General features: G+C 40.3%; 1 long non-coding RNA gene across 1 annotated transcript in view; it reads right to left on the reverse strand.

Annotated features, from left to right (window-relative positions):
- Positions 1-6,676, reverse strand: part of LOC130905399 (uncharacterized) — a 43,627-nt gene extending 36,951 nt beyond the window's left edge. Inside the window, exon 1 of the long non-coding RNA XR_009061091.1 lies at positions 6,352-6,676. This is a non-coding gene — a long non-coding RNA (uncharacterized LOC130905399). The remainder of the gene's footprint in view (positions 1-6,351) is intronic.
- Positions 6,677-8,412: the final 1,736 nt, after the last annotated feature.

Genomic DNA, 8,412 nt, shown 5'->3' on the forward strand with positions numbered 1-8,412 from the left:
CTTTTAAAGTTTGTAAAGAACAGCCTCCAATGGGTGTTGCAATTTGTGTCATTTCCTATTTCTTGTTAAAGAAACATTACGTTATGAATTTCCCCCCATAATATCAACCTATTCTCCGTAATGATATCTAATTTTACACACCCAGTTCTTGTCTTGCCAAAATTTTAGCGAGAGGTCATAACTCATACACGTGGACTATGTATTGCTGGGCTAATGAATTGACTCGTCGGAGCTTTGCACCATGGTGAGTGCTAAAGCCATAGAGTATAATAGGGGGAAATCAAGCACCCTTTAAGAAGTAAAAGCATTTTCAGTCATGGAGGCAGTTTTTGTGTATGTAACGAGGTGTGCCAAGCCTTCGAAACGTGGGTCGGGTAATAAGGTTCGCTTCATTTAGGGGAGGTTCTGAAAACGATGACGTCCGAAGCTTCGCTACCCAGCTGTACCATGTGATTGCTTCAGGGAGTGCTTTACATTTTGCAGCACAGTTTGACAGCTTGCTAAAGTACATAAATACATCGGGCTACATTCAACGGTGTTTGAAGAAGAGTTGCGATGAGGTGAGAGTTTGGATAGATTCGAGCGTGAAAGGTGTAGGAGTGAGGAGAGAAGGAGTAGTTCAGTAGTTAATAGGATGGAGCCAGCAAGAAAGAGGATTTCCTCTGTGTGGGAAAACTTGTTTTTGAATAAAACTGAACGAGAATCCCCACCATCCTGTAGCTACACTAATGTCCAATTTACACAGCATAATTTGTGCCGTTTTTCAAGTTACACAAGCATGTTTATGTTCCCCCTATGTTACCCTCATGCCATTTTCAGAAAAAATCATTGCACAACCTGCCATATTATGATAATACTATTTGGGTAATCATTTTTACACATCCACCACAATAAAAAAAATTGTCGGTTTATTTCATGAGTGATGTACTGCATTGGCCACTCCTCCTACTGGATCCAAAAGTTCATACATTTTAATGTATAATTTGTTTTACGTTGATTTTTAGAGGGCTGCTTGGCACTGCTGACCTACAGGAGACATCGCCATATCATATATTTTTATTTCTATGAGGTGCTGTTTATGTGTGCGGTTTTTGGTTCGTATGTAAAGGTCCTTTTTGTTTTTTTCTTTTTGATTCTGGGGGTACAGTCCTCTTATATATTATGGTCACACAGGTTAAGAATTTGATCCCATTGCTGAAGATGTACACTGTAAAAGTATTGGCACCCTTTGAAAAATCATGTGATGCTTCACTAATTTGTGTAATTAACAGCATCCGTTACTTACTTGTGGCACATAACAGGTGATGGCAATAACTAAATCACACTTGCAGCCAGTTAAAATGGATTAAAGTTGGCTCAACCTCTGTCTTGTGTCCTTGTGTGTACCACATTGAGCATGGAGAAAAGAAAGAAGACCAAATAACTAAAGATGTTCCGATCGATCAGGTCCGATCACGTCATTTTCAAAGTATCGGAATCGGCAAAAAAATATCGGACATGCCTTTTTTTAATATGTATATATATTTCATTTAAATCGTTTTCTAATTGTATTTAACGTTACAGACAAAATGTCTTACACTCATCCAGAGTAGTTTTGGCTTAAAGTAGGGCTATCAAATTTATTGCGTTAACGGCGGTAATTAATTTTTTTTAATGAATCACGTTAAATAATTAACGCATGCACTGCACGACCCACTCACGCATTGTCGCGTTCAATCTATAAAGACGCTGTTTTACCTATTGATAGCGCTAAAAGGCAGCGTATAATGAGTAGAGAGAATTTTGACAGCCTTTGGAGGCATTTTTTATGTGGCTAAAGCCTTACAATACCTCTCTCAGCAATTAAAAATAACGTGGAAGGCAATGTGGGGAAGAAAGGTAGTAGTTGATCATTTTCTTAACCCACTATTGTTCTTTCCCAATGCAGAGAAGATATATCAATTGGTGCCCCTACGCACAGTCATGGTTGCACTTCCAATCATGCATTTGGGCAGAAGTTAAATGGCTGTAGTATCATTTACTGAAAGCTCAACAAATACACTAGATGGCAATATTTAGTCACAATATACAGTCACATTTATCCTTTAAGAATTACAAGTCTTTCTATCCGTGGATCTCTCGCACAGAAAGAATGTTAATAATGTAAATGCCATCTTGAGGATTTATTGTCATAATAAACAAATACAGTACTTATGTACTGTATGTTGAATGTATATATTTGTCCGAGTTTTATTCTTTTTTTTTTCTTAATGCATTGCCAAAATATATATGATCGGGAAAAATTATCGGGAATGATTGGAATTGAATCGGGAGCAAAAAAAAAAAAAGCAATCGAGCAAAGGAAATATCGGGATCGGCAGATACTCAAACTAAAACGATCGGGATCGGATCAGGAGCAAAAAAACATGATCGGAACAACCCTACAAATAACTGTCTGAGGACTTGAGAAGCAAAATTGTGAGGAAGCATGGGCAATCAATGCTACAAGTCCATCTCCTAAGACCTGATTGATCCTGTGTCTACCGTGCGCAGTGTCATCAATAAGTGTAAAGCCCATGGCACTGTGGCTACCCTACCTAGATGTGGACGGAAAAGAAAAATTGACGAGAGATTTCGACAAAAAATTGTGCGGATGATGGATAAAGAACCTCGACTAACATCCAAATAAGTTCAAGCTGTTCTGCAGTCCAAGGGTACAACAGTGTCAACTTGTGATATCCGTACTATAAATGAAAAGGGACTCTATGGTAGGATACCCAGGAAGACCCCACTTCTGACCCTTAGACATAAAAAAGCTAGGCTGGAGTTTGCCAAAAGTTACCTGAGAAAGCCAAAAAAGTTTTGGAAGAATGTTTTCTGGTCAGATGAGACAAAAGTAAGGCTTATTGGGAAAAAGCATCAAAATAGGGTTAACAGGAAAAACACGAGGCCTTCAAAGAAAAGAACACGTTCCCCACAGTCAAACATGGCAGAGGTTCCCTGTTGTTTTGGGGTTGCTTTGCTTTATCTGGCACTGGACTGCTTGACTGTGTGCATGGCATTATGAAGTCTGAAGACTACCAACAAATTTTGCAGCAAAATGTAGGTCTCAGTGTAGGAATGCTAGTTCTCCCTCAGAGGTCATGGGTCTTCCACCATGAAAATGACCCAAAACACATCTCAAAAAGCACTAGAAAATGGTTTGAGAGAACACACTGGAGACCTCTAAAGTGGCCAGCAATGAGTCCAGATCTGAACCCCATAGAACACCTGTGGAGAGATCTGAAAATGTCAGTTTGGAGAAGGCACCCTTCAAATCTCAGAGACCTGGAGCAGTTTGCCGAAGAAGAATGGTCTAAAATTCCAGCAGAGCATTGCAAGAAACTCATTGATGGATACCGGAAGTGGTTGTTCGCAGTTATTTTGTCTAAAGGTTGCGCTGCCAAGTACCAGGCTGAGAGTGCTATTTTTGGCGATTTGTGTAAAAGTAAAAAAAAAAAATTCTCATCCTCTTTTGTGTTTTTTTCGTTGCAAGCAAAATAAATGAAGATATTACTACCAAAGCATTTGTAATTGCAATCGTTTTCTGGGAGAAATTGAGCATTATCTGGAAGAATTGCTGCTTTTGGCCAGCAGTGTATGCTAAATTTAACTTCCGTGACTGGAAAACAATGAAAAGAATGTTGAAGAAAAATATATACAGTATAAATATTGTACATATGTGATGATCTATGTACATCTAGGATTTGGTCAGATAATACTTTGCAAAATAATTCCTTCCCAACAGACACACACACAAAAATCAACGAATCACTCATGTGGTTGGGAGACAACTGACTATGATTATACACTTAGCAAGTAGGTGGTACCGTGGACACATGAAGCTCCGGGAAATGAACCCTTTCTCGAACCAATTTGCTCAAGTAGTTCAATGCCTCATGAGGCGTCATCTCACCATCACAAGTATGAAGTGCTATCACTAATCACCAGTGTTGGGAATAACGCCGATAAAAATATCGCCGTTACATAACGGCGTTATTTTTTCAGTAAAGGGGTAATCTAACTAATTATTTTTTCCGCGGTTACAACACCGTTACCGTTACTGACGGTCAAAAGCGGTGCGTTACTTACTCTGAATAAACTGAAGAAACTACCAGCCGTAGCAACTCTACTCTGCTCTCTTTATTTGTCATCCAAGACTTGGGGTGCGTTCAGGTTCGAGAATAGCGCACGTACTTCTTATGACTCCAGGATGTTTGTGCCTTCTCATTCAATTAGACAATGCTTTCCAAAGCTTGCTATCATTTCTGTGGTTGCTACACCTGAATGCTAGCCTCGTTCCCATCGCCCACTGTCAGCCAGCAAGAATGCTGCTTCCATCTTGAGGACGGCAGACGCTTTGAGGGTGACGTGAGGAGTAGGGAAACGAGGCTACCTGAATTCAACCCCTGGATAGATGCGATGGAAGTGATTGTGATTGTCTGAGGGTTAGAGTCATGAGTCATGGTAAGCCAATCAGAGCCGGTGTTTTCACACACAAACCGGAACGGCGCGTGTTGCAAACACACACACGCAAAACAGATGCAGAGGGATATGTTGGCAGAGCATTCAGAGGAAAATTTGTCCTTTACGAGGTTGAGATATGAACACTGTTTCAAGTTGGTCGAAATTAAAGAAAAGAATGTGCATGTAAAGTGTAATTTATGTCCCGGGGCAAAGCTTTTGTCAACATCTGTGGTAAGCAATTCAAATCTGTTCATTTTTGTTGCACTTCAAGTGTACGATAAATCTGTTGCTAGTGAGGTGCAATAAATATTACAAGGTTCTATAACACAACTACCTGTCTGTTCTTCTCTATTCAACTGACTCGAATACTGCTCAGAAAATTTCAAATTCTTTGACATACAACAACTTCTTTTTAAAGTAACGGAAATAGTTTCCCTGGTATCTAGTTACTTTTACTATAGAGTAATTCAGTTACTAACTCAGTTACTTTTTGGAAAAAGTAACGTAACGTGCCCAACACTGCTAATCACTAAAAAGTCAATGCAGCTCAGTTGCAGTTTATGCTTGAATAAGACTACTGTAAGCTTTTATCTCCCATATTGGCTCACTGTACTATTGTGAACATTTTTTTTGCTTTATTTGGTTGTTTAATTTCACACTTCATAGGTGGGCAAGCATGCTTGACCCCAAACATTTGTATACAAGAAATTAAAAAGTAATTTTGATGAATTGAAAATTTTCTACAATAATGTCAAATTTATAAAAACACCGTATTCAGGGTTTGCGACAGATCAGAATACTTGTTATATATCGACTATTTTTATGTACACAACTTTGTACATATAATTTCTGGTTGCTTTTCATACAAAAGTCCCAAGTGTGAAATGGCAAGTTGAAATCTCACATAAATACAAATAGAGAATGCAACACACGCTCAACAAAGGCTAAACGGTTTCCCCCAAGCAAAAAGTAGCAGCTGCTTCAAGCATCACATTGCAAAGGAGAAATATATCAAATATCCTTTAACTTCCCCGAAACATGGTGCCTCATGGATGCAAACACGCAGAACAAAGCGCACAGTGTGGGGATTCTACAGTATCTGCTAACTCTGCTGCCCCTTCCTGACCTCCTTCTCTTCTTTTTTCTCTGTCTGAAATATGGGCCTTTTCTCTCTTTCCGCTCTTACGCAACCACTTCATAAATAGAAAATGGTTGTGTCACTCAATTACTGTATTTATGCTGGAAAAGGCCTCCATGCTCAGGCCAAGGGTTACGCAAGAGCCCACGCATGATTTTCTCCTCATCCCATTACTTTTTTCTCTCTTAATGGTGACTCATTCATTTCTGCTGCACAGGTGGTCTTTTTCTTGTTTTTATTTTTTGTTTGGCAACTCTGCATTTTGCGGAGGTTTGGGCAAATGTGTGATGTGTGGTCATTTAAAGAGAAAGACAACACCTCTGTGATGAGTATCCCAGAAGAAAGAATTTTGTTTAATATATTGACAAATACACAGAAATCCACTGTTCAGATTTTTGATAAAGTAGAAAATGGAGATGGGGACATCTGGCATTTGGGTATACATTTATCAATACTAGTATATTATACAGTGATACCTCAGCTCACGAACATAATTGGTTCCCAGAAAGTGTGCGTGAGGCGAAAAGTTCGTCTTCCGAACATTTATTTCCCATAAGAAACCATTAAAATGAGAATAATCCGTTCCCAGGTCCCCATAAAACATAATTTTCTACTAAATAAGCCTTAAAACTACACAAAAATATACCTTATTTTATGTATAATAAGTGTGCTATTGTATTATAATTAAAGAAATAAACTGTACTGTATAATAAAGTTGTTTTATTTACCTTTGCGATGGTATGGGAGTGGGAGGAGTGGGAGGAGGAGGGAGGGAGTTACTGTTTGGAAGGAGAGTGTTACCGGCAAAGTGCGCAGTTAGCGTAGACTCCACTGCTGTGCCCCCCGCATGCTTTTGGTTGTTAATAAAAGTGCCCACAAAAAGCCATCCGACACCTCTGGGTGTTTGTATGCAAGCCGCCATCGGGCGCACCGAAGACAACCGACGACAACGAGCCAACGTGACTCGCCGGTCCACTTCTCACGACGGTGGGAAGCTGAAAGCACCGCCAATTACCAGTCGAGGGCGAATTGGTAACACGAGTCACCTTCCATAAGGACTGTATGTAACTCTTTTTCGGTCCCATAATAGCAAAAGTACACTCAATATGGTCCAAAATGTCTATCAAACACAAACCACGTCCGCACTCAACGAAAGGGAGGGGACGAACTGGGACGCCGTGAGCGTGCGTCAGCTTCTCGTGGCGCTGTCCGACCGCGTGGCTTGGTTCGTCCGCCGAAAACTAGTTCGCCAGCAGAGACTATATGCTCGCGAATTTAATGTTCTTGAGGCGAAAAGTTCGTGAGCTTAAGCGTTCGTGAGCCGAGGTATCACTGTATAGCCAATCAAATGTGAGTAGCCCAAATTCCCCACCCTCTCTCGTGATGCATTAAAACCTGTTATCACAAACACCTGTGCTGAAGTCTATCAGTGTGCATGGGTATAACTCAAGTCACAATGCAGTGTCAGTTTTTGTATTTCAACATAATTTTGTCCATTATCAGAGCTTTAGGAAATTGGACATTAGCATATTTAAAGCAATAGGCATGTGAAAGACTGTTGCACGAAGTACAGGTAGTCCACGGGTTACGATGTGCCCGACTTACGTGATTTCGACTTTACGATGCCGGAGTCTCGTTTTCCTTTTTTATTTTTATTATTTTTATTTTTTTTTTAAATAATGTTGACTTTTGTTATTTGATGCATGCTTTCATCTTGGCGCAGGAAGCGTATAGCAGGTAGTACCAGGGGCGGACTGGTAATCTGTGGGTTCTGGAGGATCACAGAACGGCCGGTGCCCTGGACGGCCGGCGGCCGCCATTCATTATACATCGCTGTTTTTATCCCCCCTATCCCCTGATTAACTACAGTTCGCATCCAATCCGACAGGTGGCAGCAATGCGCCTGGCACTGCCAATCTGATAGAAGAACGAAGAAAGCACAGAGTAGCCTTCATTGGATCCTTGTGGAAGCAAAATAGCAACGAGCGTCAATATGGATGGTGGTGGCAAAAAAACGAAAAGAGAAGGGTGGCGCTGAGAAGGTTAGGGAGAAAAAATTAAAGAAACTGGAGAGCGAAGCATTAAAATGTCATAAGTTGACAAATATTTTCGCAAGCTGCAACGGCCACGTCGGGTAACAAGTCAACAGCCCAGCCCCCGGCGATGGTGAGTGTGGGAGCGGCAGCCGCTCTGACGTGCAACCGGTGCAGGGAGAGAGAAAAGAAGAGGGAGGGGGGTAACGATATGGAACTTCCCCAGACAAACGCAGGGAAAGTATGAAGAGGGTTACTTTCTCGGTATACTAGCAGTTGTTATCCACCAGGTAGCTACATTTTAAATTAAATAAATGACAATTAAAGGGTTAGTGCCAGCTAGCCCACGTACCCGTTTGCAATCGTGTCAAGTTACAGTATGCTAGTCCTACTATCATTCTCCTAAGAAAAATATTTTAGCTGTAAAACAACGTATGCACACGCAGCAGCAATATTAATTCAGAAGAAATATAACAAAATATTAATAAAATGAATGGTTTTACTTTAAAGTTTAGGTAGTTAAATTGATGTTATATATATTATTAATCATTTATATATAGTTTTGTTTTAAGGTTAATACTTTCCAATGAAGGTCATGTATACTGGATTTGTCTTGAAATGTTTATTGTATTTTCATTGAAATTTATTATTTGTATGGCAAGATTAATTATGGCAGGGGTCTCTAAACCGGTCCTCAAGGGACGCTGTGGGGCCTGGTTTTTGTATCAACCGATCGAGTACCGACAGTTTAACCAA

This window comes from Corythoichthys intestinalis, chromosome 17 (genome assembly GCF_030265065.1).
Source record: "Corythoichthys intestinalis isolate RoL2023-P3 chromosome 17, ASM3026506v1, whole genome shotgun sequence".
In the NCBI taxonomy this organism is placed as follows: Eukaryota; Metazoa; Chordata; class Actinopteri; order Syngnathiformes; family Syngnathidae; genus Corythoichthys; species Corythoichthys intestinalis.